The following is an 11699-nucleotide window of genomic DNA, read 5'->3' on the forward strand; positions in this document are numbered from 1 at the left end:
TGCCGTGGATTGTGTAAATTCTCGCACGAGGTTTGTTTCATCTCTGAAACTGGAAGGGCACTTGGTGGAGCGCATATGTCCGCCACGTAATGCGTGATCCACGCGAACATATCGGGCCCAATTCGTTTTTGAAATATCATGCCGTGCAGAACTTCATCGTTTTTGACCCGATCTCAATCGAGTGAAGAATCACATTCAAAATTTAATAATTCTCTCATCCAGACCCGGATTCGGATCTTCACCAAAATCGAATCAATTCGTCCTTGCGACATACCCAACGTGTCCACCAAGTTTCATCTGAACCCGAATATAACTTTTTGATATATCGTGCTCTGTGTCGTTTTTGGACTGATCTCTCAATGGAGAAAAGTGTATCCACTTTCCACTCAATCAATATCCACTTGAAAAGGATAATTAATCAATCCTTTAAGAGGATTCTAAGAGAATCATCTGTTGCCTACGACCATACCACCCTGAATACGCCCGATCTCGTCTGATCTCGGAAGCTAAACAGGTTCAGGCAAGGTCAGTATCTGGATGGGCAACTGCCTGGGAACACTGGGTGTTGTAGGTTTTTTTCTCCTACACCTGGATTCTTGTTACAGCGCTGTTGTATAATTGGCTATTCTGTCCTGTGTCTTCTGTCACACAGATTGTTGGGTGTGATGTGGGCGGAAATTGCAGGGTGGATTGTGGGCGGAGATTGCCGGGTGGATTGTGGGCGGAGATTGCCGGGTGGATTGTGGGCGGAGATTGCCGGGTGGATTGTGGGCGGAGATTGCCGGGTGGATTGTGGGCGGAGATTGCCGGGTGGATTGTGGGCGGAGATTGCCGGGTGAATTGTGGGCGGAGATTGCCGGGTGAATTGTGGGCGGAGATTGCCGGATGAATTGTGGGCGGAGATTGCCGGGTGAATTGTGGGCGGAGATTGCCGGATGAATTGTGGGCGGAGATTGCCGGGTGGATTGTGGGCGGAGATTGCCGGGTGGATTGTGGGCGGAGATTGCCGGATGAATTGTGGGCGGGGTTAATGCGGAAGAGTGACGTTTTTTGTGCTGAATCGTTTTCTGTGTGACGCCGGAAGTTGATTTTCTGAGCAGGAAGTGATAATCTTCCTGTTCCGTTTGTTGTTGACGCGCAGTGTTGTAACTCTCGTTCTTCATTGTATTTCACCAAAAGTGTTTTTAAAACGTCTTGTGGAGGTGATTTCTTCCTCTTTTTTGGTGACAGAAGTGGTTATTGCAGCGCGGCGACATCACGCTGTTATATAATTGGCTATTCTGTCCTGTGTCTTCTGTCACACTTATGGCCTCGCACGTCCCTTTGATCTGACGGCTATAAATATAAATTTGTCCAACGTCACAACTCTTCCCATCATGCATGCTAATTCACCGTGTCTACATTTAAATTTTATAACTGCAAAATTGTTTCATCATTCTTTACCTTTTACTGCCCCCAGCCACGCAATATCGAAGTATTCGCTTCTTGTTTTCATTGTGTTCTCCGAGTGGTGGTGCTCTCTCTCGGTGAACTCCTTTTTTCAGTTTAAACTGCTGCTCGTGCAGGTGATAATCTGTTCATTCGGTAAAAAGGAGGAGTGTTTCTCTCTCTCTCTCTCTCTCTCTCTCTCTCTCTCTCTCTCTCTCTCTCTCTCTCTCTCTCTCTCTCTCTCTCTCTCTCTCTCTCTCTCTCTCTCTCTCTCTCTCTCTCTCTCTCTCTCTCTCTCTCTCTCTCTCTCTCTCTCTCTCTCTCTCCTCTCTCTCTCCCTCTCTCCTCTCTCTCTCTCCCTCTCTCTCTCTCTCTCTCTCCTCCCTCTCTCCTCCCTCTCTCTCCTCCCTCTCTCTCTCCTCTCTCTCTCTCTCTCTCTCTCTCTCTCTCTCTCTCTCTCTCTCTCTCTCTCTCTCTCTCTCTCTCTCTCTCTCTCTCTCTCTCTCTCTCTCTCTCTCTCTCTCTCTCTCTCTCTCTCTCTCTCTCTCTCCCCTCTCTCTCACTCTCACTCTCTCTCTCTCTGTCTGTCTGTCTGTCTCTATATCTCTCTCTCTCTCTCTCTCTCTCTCTCTCTCTCTCTCTCTCTCTCTCTCTCTCTCTCTCTCTCTCTCTCTCTCTCTCTCTCTCTCTCTCTCTCTCTCTCTCTCTCTCTCTTTCTCACATCTTCGAGGAATTGTCAAGTTAAAGTTTTGAGTGTGAGTCGTGTGAATATACTGATTCTGGTTCACTTTTCCCCATGTAAGTGAATGGGGGATTTTCAGCGATTCATATTTTTTTCCCCTAAAAATAAACCCCCTTTTTATCCGAAGGTATATTTATTTGTCTCCCCTTTTAACCGAGGGGCACTCTTTTCAAATAAGCAATGTAATAAGATTAAGATTTGTTCAAGTAGTAAATTAGTAATGTGATTTGTTAATGGTGATTCTAAAGAAATATCTGAAACATGTCAGCCTCGGGACACTCGATTTCAAATAACCAATGCATATTGTTTAGCTCACTCATTGAACCTATCAAGATTTGTTCATTCTAAAATTCCTTCAATAGTTTAATTTTCTTTGCACAATAATCCCCATCTAAAATATTTAAAAATAAAACGTTTGAATCTTCATATTTTTTAAGATAACCCTTTTCTGCCATACAAATGTATCGGGAGAGCTCTCTGACTCGAGACCCATTAGGACAAAAAAACCTCATACAAATTAATTGGGAAAGCTTTCTGACTCGAGAACCATTAAGACAAAAAAAACCTAATACAAATTAATAGGGGAAGCTTTCTGACTCGAGACCCACGAGAACAAAAAAAACCTCATACAAATTAATAGGGAGAACTCTCTGACTCGAAACCCATTAGATTAAAAAGAGGAGAATGATTTTCTTTCCCCCTCTGACTCTTACTCCACTCAAAGGTGAACCAACGAATGGGGAAGTTTTTTTTAAGTGTTTTCAGTTCGTGTCGTGAAGATGAGGAAGTATTCTGTGAAAGACAAGGCCTCGTGGTTATATTTTAAATCAGAACACTAACAGGCTAATAAACATGTTTTATCAAAAATCATTCAAAGCATTTTCATTTTGTGTTAAAAATGGGTAAGTCCTTGAGAATGAATCGCCCACGCATTTCCCAAGCTGAGCTGTCTTGCCCGAAATGTCATTTCCCATGTGGACACACGCCCTGAAAAAATTCCAACATTACGTAATTTCACTTCCTCAAAGTAGCTTTCTAAACGAGCCGTCAGTCGTAAACTTTGTCTGAAAGTTTTATAATTTTTCTCATCTTGTCCTATTGAGAAACGATTGAAACATGATCTATCTTTCGTCTGAAGAAGAAGAGAATCCATTACGATATCGGTAAGTTTGTTTGTGTTCTTCCTCTGAGAATCACAGTGAAGCAACTGATTATTAATTAAATCACTGTATGACAAATAAATATTGTTTTTTTCAACAGATTGTCTCCAATGACAACATCGTTGATCGCCGATGTTGAAAATGAATTATCCGAATTTCACGATGTCTGGGCACGATGTCTGGTTTTGTACAAGAGATTCGGATTTTCAGGGGAGAAATGAGAGAAATAATTACCGACTGGAAGACATTGCTGTTATCTCCTATAATCTTGAAAGATCCGACTTCAACGTGAGAAACACACACGTGCACGTGCATGTGTGAGTGTATGTATATCTGCTTGTCTCTGTGTTCATTTCTATATCTGTCTCTGTCTGTCAATATGTCTCCTGAGTTTTAACACATTATTTTTTTTATTTTTCAGTTTAAACACCTGTCTGGATGAACCAAGTGCACAAGTTAATCGTCTGCAGGAATCTGACCTGGCACTCAAGGCATCTGAAGCAGACTGCTTGGAAATATCATCTGTTTTTACAACTGAATATTTAATATTGTTACGTTTGAGGGGGGCGGGGTATGCATTCAAAGGGTAATTAGGATGTTTAATTAGGTATGCCATGCTGTTCGAGTTTACCAGGATCTCGATGTAATAAGTAGCAATTCAGTGGTGATAAGTTGTCTAGTAAATGTTCATTTCTTCAAGGGGGAAATGATAATTGTCACGTAATTAGATAGGGACACGGGATAGGGTAAGTGTGTCTGCGTAAACCCCTTTTAGTAGTCCCTGGAGGCTGGCCGTGACGTCACAGGACAGGGCTGCGGATGGCTCCGCCCTGTGATCACGATTGGCGGAAGGCGACGGCGGTGGGCCAATAAAACGGCTCGATTGGAAGTGACGAGGACAGGAGGATAAAAAGGTTCTGTTCGGGGTCGGAAAGGAAGAGGAAGAAGATCGGGACAAAAAGATCGTGTTTTTTTTGGTGTGGAGGCTGTTGCGCGGGAAGCGTACTTGTTGTTGTGCTGATTCGATCGTGTTTTTCATCGTGTCTTGGAGCCTTGCTGAGCCTCGTGCCTCACCTTGGTTGGCTCTGGGGTTCTGCTGACTCGGAGTACGGGGTCGAACGGCGGGCGGACCTGCCTCCCTCTCCTGCTCGCAATTTGGCGCCAGAACTGGTTCCCTGGTGGCTGTGAGCGGACATGGGCCAGGACCAGGAGGTCGACAGCACCACGGTTTCTCCTGCCCCCCTGACGAGAGCAAGGCCAGCTCGTCCGACGCCGATCCAGGGACAGTTGCGTCCACACCACGGTCCAGCCTGACCACCAGAAGTAGCTACGTGTTGTGTGTGTGTGTGTGTGTGTGTGTGTGTGTGTGTGTGTGTGTGTGTGTGTGTGTGTGTGTGTGTGTGTGTGTGTGTGTGTGTGTGTGTGTGTGTGTGTGTGTGTGTGTGTGTGTACTTGGCGCCTTAGAGGGTTTGAGAATTGTATATTCATTGGAATTGTCTGTGTTTTTCCCCACGCCCGATCCCACACCATCCCGTCGAATCGCCCCGGATCCCTTTTCTTGCCGAGTCTTGTTATTTCTGGTTAATAATAAAAACAAATAAACATTATCAACTCAGTGAAAAGTGACTCGTGCCACCTTCCTCGTCCCGTTTGCGGAAGAGCGATTAGAACCGCCATGTTTGGGTTATCAATAAATAAACCGCCTCCATCGTTTCGGCTCATTCTACGTTGGCGGGACTGTTCAAGTCCCGTGGACGTCACAATATTATCAATGTTGATTAATTATAAATGCTTTCCTTACAATTATCTGATTCTTAACTACAAAAAGCGAATCAAGGAGATTTAGGGAATGGGAGGGGGGAGGGGGGAGGGAGGGGGGTTTAGGTGCGCCACCCCAAAGACCCATCACCCCCTCATCCCACCCCCTCCCCTCCCCGTGTGTGTGTGGGGAAGGGTGGGGAGTGGGATGAGGGAGGTGGTGGGTCAAAGGTGGGGGGCGCACAGAGGAGATGAAGGGGGGTTGTGTGGGAGGGGTTTGTATGGAAGGGGCTTTTGTGAGAGGGGTTTATATGGGAGGGGCTTGTGTGGGTGGGGACTTCTGTGGGTGGGGTTTATATGCGAGGGGCTTGTGTGGGTGGGGCTTTTGTGGGAGGGGTTTATATGGGAGGGGTTTATGTGGGTGGAGACTTCTGTGGGCAGGGTTTATGACTTCATGTGGATGAGGTTTATGTGGATGAGGTTTGATGTGGATGGGTGAATAGATGGGTAGATGGGTGGATGGGTGAATGTGCGGGTGGAGTTTGTTTGGATGGGGGACAATTTTTTTTAATTAAATATACATGATGTGTGTGGGGCACTAATTAACTAATTGACTAATCACTAATTATGTGAATATGATGAATGTGCGTGGAGCTTGTGTGGAGTGGGGTTTGTGTGGACCTTGGGTGGGGTGGGGTTTGTGTGGGGTGGGGTTTGTGTGGGTGGGGTCTATGTGGGTGGGGTTTTTGTGGGTGGAGCTTGTGTGGGCGGAGTCAAAAATGGGCGGAGTAAAAAAAATTCAATTAATTTATGTCTTTTGTAACTCCTGTGAATAAAATGAACCTAAAATCTCTTCCCCTTCTAAATCATATATCTTATAAGTCCAAGGAACCGTATCTATTACATCAACAATTTTTAAAAGTTTGTTCGTCCATCGTTTAATATAACCTTTTTCAAAATGAGATTTCCACCTATATATTCTTACGATATCACCAACTTTGAACTTAGGTTTTCTGACATGAATCTCTTTTTCATATTTTAATTTTGTAAATGTTTCTGATGGTTTCATATTCGTTGACGTGTGAATCGTGTCATTATACTTATCCACAATATCCTGAATAAAAGATGACCATTGTTGTGGTTATATTTACGGCGTTCGGCGACAAAACCGTCTCCCCCACCAGGTTTTCTGGTGAGGAGGGTGTTTGCATATGGACACCCAGCAGGATTAAAAACAAAACCTGTCAAAGGGTGGAGGAGCTCCTTGTGAGCCAATGGCCATCCATACCTAGTGCCCAACTGTGTCTGCGGACGTCCTCCTGCAGTTGGGTCACTTTTTATGAGGAGGTTGGTGGCAGGATTTACACTCCGGCCACCGTAAAACCCTTCATTCTGCAAAACACAAAAACGCAAAAAAAAAATGTGAAAACCCACTCCGTGGGAGTACCTCCTGTGCAGCTTCCCTTCGCAGGGCAGCTCACCAGATGACGGGATTGGGGCAAAGCCTTCGGGACCCCCAATCTTTGATGATAGGAGGGAAACCACGGGATAACCTCCCTGGGTCAGATTGCGGGAGAGTGTGTCGGAGTGGTGCTGAGGTGTCGTCCACCAGACGGCGGTCTCCTTGGGTTAACCAGAGGCGGTCCCTTCGGGTGGGTGCCTGGAATGTCCTATCCCTAAGAGAGCATGAGATAAAGCGTTTGGACATCGGGATTGCAGCTCTCTCTGATGTTCGGAGACCGGATTGCGGCGAGATAATTGTGGGTGGTGACACCTACTATTGGTCTGGTCGCTCTGATGGTTACCATACCCAAGGAGTTGCTGTAGCTGTGTCCAATAAGCTGACGCCAATGATAATTGAGGTGACACCGGTCAACGAGCGTATTATGAGATTAAGGATTCGTCACTCCTTAGGTGTCATTTCCCTGGTCTCTGTTTATGCTCCGACTGAGGCGAGTGATCTCACCGTGAAGGATGCATTCTACGCCACGCTCGAGTCTGTGGTTGATCGGTGCCCCAGACGAGATACACTTCTAGTCTTGGGGGATTTCAATGCATCGACTGGAACTGATAGGGATGGTTATGAGGTGTGTGTTGGTCCCCATGAGTCAGGAACTATGAACCAGAATAGCACTAAGTTCCTTGACTTTGCAAGAAGTCATGGACTTAGGGTGGCTGGTTCATGGTTTCAGCGCCCACAAGCTCATCGCTGGACTTGGTATTCCAACGCTGGCGGTGGAGCAAAGGAGATTGACCATGTCCTCATGACGGTCGTTGGAGGATGATCCAGAACTGCAGGGTCTACTGGAGTGCTCAGTTCCTCAATACTGACCACAGGCTTGTTGTAGCAACTCTAAAGCTGCATCTTAAATCCTGGAGAATGGTACCATCCCAGCCGAGGCTGGATGTTGGCAAGCTCAGGGATGAGAGAGTCGCTGAGGAGTTTGCGAACAGGCTGAGTGGACACTTGGGGGGTCTGGGTGCTTTGGGGGGTCCTAAAGAGTTGTGGAGTGCCTTCAAGACCACCGTCCTTGATGTTGCCAGTGGATGTCTTGGAACTCACCGCAGGGCAAAGAAGAATTTTGTCTCTCAAGGGATACTGGATACCATTGACCAGAGTCGCAGGGCCAGGCTGAATGGCAGAGCTGAGCTGTTCAGGGAGCTGAGGCGTAAAACTGTACGTGCACTGAGGGTGGACAAGGAGGCCTATGGGCGAGGAATCTGTGAGGGAGTCGAGCATCACCTGTGGACAGGTGATTCTCGTCCCGCTTACAGGGGAATTCGCGCATTGCGTTCATCCAAGCCCATCCCTCGGAGCACTGCAGTTAGAGCAGAGAGTGGTACGCTCTTGACAGAGGAGTCTGAAGTGAAGGCCTGCTGGGCCGGTTACTTTGAGCGGTTGTACCAGGCTAATCCCCCAGCTGTCGAGTTGGACGTCAAGGGTGTTACAATCCCTGTTGCTGACCCTCGAATCAACTGTGGTCCACCTCCGCTTGTGGAAACACGGGCTGCGGTGAACCAGTTTAAACGGGGCAAAGCTCCAGGGATCGGTGGCATCCATGCTGAACTTCTCAAGGCTGGTGGAAATGCTGCACTCGTGTCGTTGCATGCAGTTTTGTGCTCTGCCTGGAACACAGGCATCATCCCAACTGATTGGAAGAGGGGCCTTGTTGTTCCTCTCTGGAAAGGGAAGGGCGATCGCCAAGACTGCAACAACTACCGAGGGGTGACGCTGCTCTCAGTGCCGGGCAAGGTCTTTGCTCGGATAATTATTGATAGGGTTCGCCACCATCTGCTTGATCACCAGCGTCCAGAGCAGTCAGGCTTTACACAAAGAGGTCAACAATTGACCGTATCCTTGCTCTTTGTGTCCTCACCGAACGCAGACGAGAGTTTCGGCAGGGGCTGCTTGCAGCCTATGTTGATCTCTGTAAAGCGTTCGATTCAGTGAATTGGGATGTCCTCTGGAGGATTCTTGGCCTTCGTGGGGTGCCACCAAAACTGATCGATCTGATGTCTGAACAGCTAAAAACGAAAGTGCATGATATCTCAAAAAATTGAGGATGGATTTGGATGAAACATAGTGGACAGGTTGAGTGTATGACAAAAACTTATTGATTCAATTTTTGTGAAGATCCGAATCCGGATCCGGATTCGATAATTTTTCAAGTGATTCTTCACCATTGACAGATGGGGCCTAAAACTATGTATAATATTGTTGCGGATTCGCGCCCGCCGGCGTGCTGACGGCCACGTAACTCGAATCGCGGCACGTCGCCCACCGGACGGACAATCCAGTCGTGACCCTCTCGGACTAACGCCGGGAACCAGTCACGGGTGGACCTTTCGGTCTCACCGCGATCGAGCCAATCAGCCCCCGCGTGGGATAGGGTTGCTCGCCAAATTCGACCTACCTAAGTACCCACGCGGAGGGTAGACCGGGCGATCGCACCTCGCCGCAGGTCGACTTCGGACACGGGCCACTTAAGCGACCCGTTCCGTACTATCGGGATAACCGAGCGGTGTTATCGTCGGCCTCGACGGTTCGATTAATTATCGGGCGTATTCAGCCCACTACCAACCCTTTACGTGAAGCAAGATGAGGATTCAATGAAAGAAATGACGAAGCGAAGCGGGAAACAGTTCAACACAAAGCACATTTATTCGCGATGAACGGAAAGCACACATATTCAATTCCACCAAAAGCACATAGAAAAGAAGAGAAACACAATGCAATTTTTACACACAAAAGCAAATGCGACAATGCAGATCTAATACCGATTACGCGAGCACACGGCAACACTTATACAATTTTACTTCACAGACGGCGCCGACAACACATACCCAAAACCAAGGAAAAGAACACCCTCAAAGATGAGGCGGGCCTGAGGCCGAGACCGGGTCGGGCCTACCCGTCTGGTGATGAGACGCGGAGCGGCGATGGTGCCTCAACTCCGCGGGCCTCGCGGGCAGTGTCTGGTAGGGGGTGGGAAAGGGGCCCCCTTGGTCGCACTATCTCAGCGCGGGGGAAACAGGAGGGGGTTGCTGATGCTCGGGGTATAGAGGATTTCCACTCTGCCTCGAGTCCCGCGACGAGCGTCTCCACCTCGGCCAGGTCGCGCCGTCGGCCTCCCTGGTGTGCAGCTCCCTGCACGACGCGAGCACCCCCTCGTCTGCCCTCGCCGCCTCTCCACAGCTCCGTCCCCTTTTGCTCCGACTCCAATGCACACGACGACGACCAACTCCTTCTTGCTTCTTCTTCCCAACTCCACCGACTGCGAAGTCTTCACTCTCTATTCTTCACTTGACTGACGAACGCGGTCGCTTATATAAGCCCCGTGGCTTCGCTCTCTCATCTTTGACCCCCTCCCTTCGACCTTTCACCTCGCTCCCCATTGGCCCGAGAAAAAGTGGGCGTGAATGCATTTTGATCCATAAATTTGCATATAGCGATCGCCCTCCAACGCCCTGGAGGCGGGGCCAAATCGCCCCTCGCTCACCGATTGGACGGAACAAAAGTGGGCGTGTGTCGTTTTTGATCCGTTTTTGAAGTGGAAAATCCGTTGTTTTGTACACGCTGTTCGGCGTGCGCCCTGCACGAGTCCAACACCGGTACCCACAAGCGGCGCAAGAACGGTGGCGATGCGACGGTTGCGAGGTGTGACGTGAAGGTCGTGGCGGTTGTGGTGATGCGGCGTTCTGGTTGGTGGTTGATGTTGTGACTGGTGGTGGTAACAATGGCGGTTGGTCCAAAATAAAGATAGTAAAAGAAAAACGGCTATCCTGAAGAGTCGCAGCACGCATAAATGACATGTATTCCCACAAGACAACGGGTTTGGGCCTAACTACACATATACTTACCGAGATATCTCACCTAAGGGACCTGAATGGTGGTTTGCGAATTTGGTAACCACAACACTACCCCCTCCCCTTTTTACAGACTCGTCCCGAGTCGTCAAATTTTCGTGTGCCATCATGTGTAGTTTTCCCCTAGTACATTTTACCTACGGATCCCTGAGTGCGACATTCATGGTATTCGTGTCCCCAAAATAAATAACCTGAGGGCTGCGTAACTATCTAAACAAACTCACTCACACGGACGACTTAAATAAAATTGCCGGCGCTAGGACATACATGCCGGGGGCGCACTCATATTTACAGTACATCTTAACCTTAACTTACAAATTTTACACTAAACCATGGCCCAGGATCATTGAACTCTGCAAAAAGAAAGCAGTTAACAGGGAGCCAGGCTGCCCGCATGCAGTCTCTGGCTCAAAACAATGCAGGTGACAGGGAACGTGGCTGGCTGCTCACACACAGTCCAAGGCCTTCCCTTTTGAACTGAACGCAGTGAACCACAACGGTGCATGGGCTGCACAACGCAGTCTCCGTGCCAGCTCAAGTGGCACACGCAATGAGCACAACGAATGGATGGATGAACACAAACACGGTGCACGGGCCGCCACTGCAGGCCCGTGTTGTAGCTGCCAACAGGGCAGTTCTCGCAGCTTGCAAACTGTTGCCTTGATCCTAGCGCACATGGCAATGAACAGGGGGGGGGGGGCAAAGCAAAAATTGAACGGGGCTGGTGAACCTGGGCAGTGGGCATGGCATGGCAAAGGCAGCAGGCAAACACAGCCCGCAGAAGAAGGCCGCTGCAGGCAAACACAGCCGGCAGATGAACTGGCCGGCACAGGCTTTGAAGAAAAAAACAGCCAGCCGGCAGATGAAGTGGGCCGGCACAGGCCTTGCAGCACAGCAGCTGCAGACGATCCAGCCGGCACAGGCCTCGCAGCAAAACAACAGCTGCCGATGAAGTTGGCCGGCACAGGCCTTGAAGAAAAACAGCCAGCCGATGAAGCTGGGCAGCTTTTGCCGTTCAGTGGAGGTTGGTGGAGGGAGTGCGGTGGTGCTGGCCACTTGGAAGGCGGGCTCGGACCTACCTACCTGTCTCCCTCCCAACCTATCGCCTTTGCCTGTCACTGTACATACCCACTCCCTTAATTTGTCAAACCCCAATTTAGCCCCAACTTATTTTTTTGTTGTTTTTATGTTTACTCCCCCACTATAAATCGTCCCCTAACCCCCTTTATCATCCTTGTTCGGCT

General features: G+C 48.7%; 1 long non-coding RNA gene and 1 pseudogene across 1 annotated transcript; both read left to right on the forward strand.

Moving 5' to 3' along the window:
• Window positions 1–455: 455 nt before the first annotated feature.
• LOC147006672 (5S ribosomal RNA) lies at window positions 456–574 on the forward strand (annotated as a pseudogene).
• Window positions 575–2163: 1589 nt separating this feature from the next.
• LOC147006673 (uncharacterized) lies at window positions 2164–5124 on the forward strand. The gene is made up of 3 exons (XR_015054638.1): window positions 2164–3333; window positions 3431–3618; window positions 3752–5124. It is a non-coding gene; the product is annotated as an uncharacterized LOC147006673 (long non-coding RNA).
• Window positions 5125–11699: the final 6575 nt, after the last annotated feature.

This window comes from Eptatretus burgeri, unplaced genomic scaffold, assembly GCF_056783735.1.
Source record: "Eptatretus burgeri isolate ZD-2024b unplaced genomic scaffold, Ebu_testis_v1 Ebu_testis_scaffold_3156, whole genome shotgun sequence".
In the NCBI taxonomy this organism is placed as follows: Eukaryota; Metazoa; Chordata; class Myxini; order Myxiniformes; family Myxinidae; genus Eptatretus; species Eptatretus burgeri.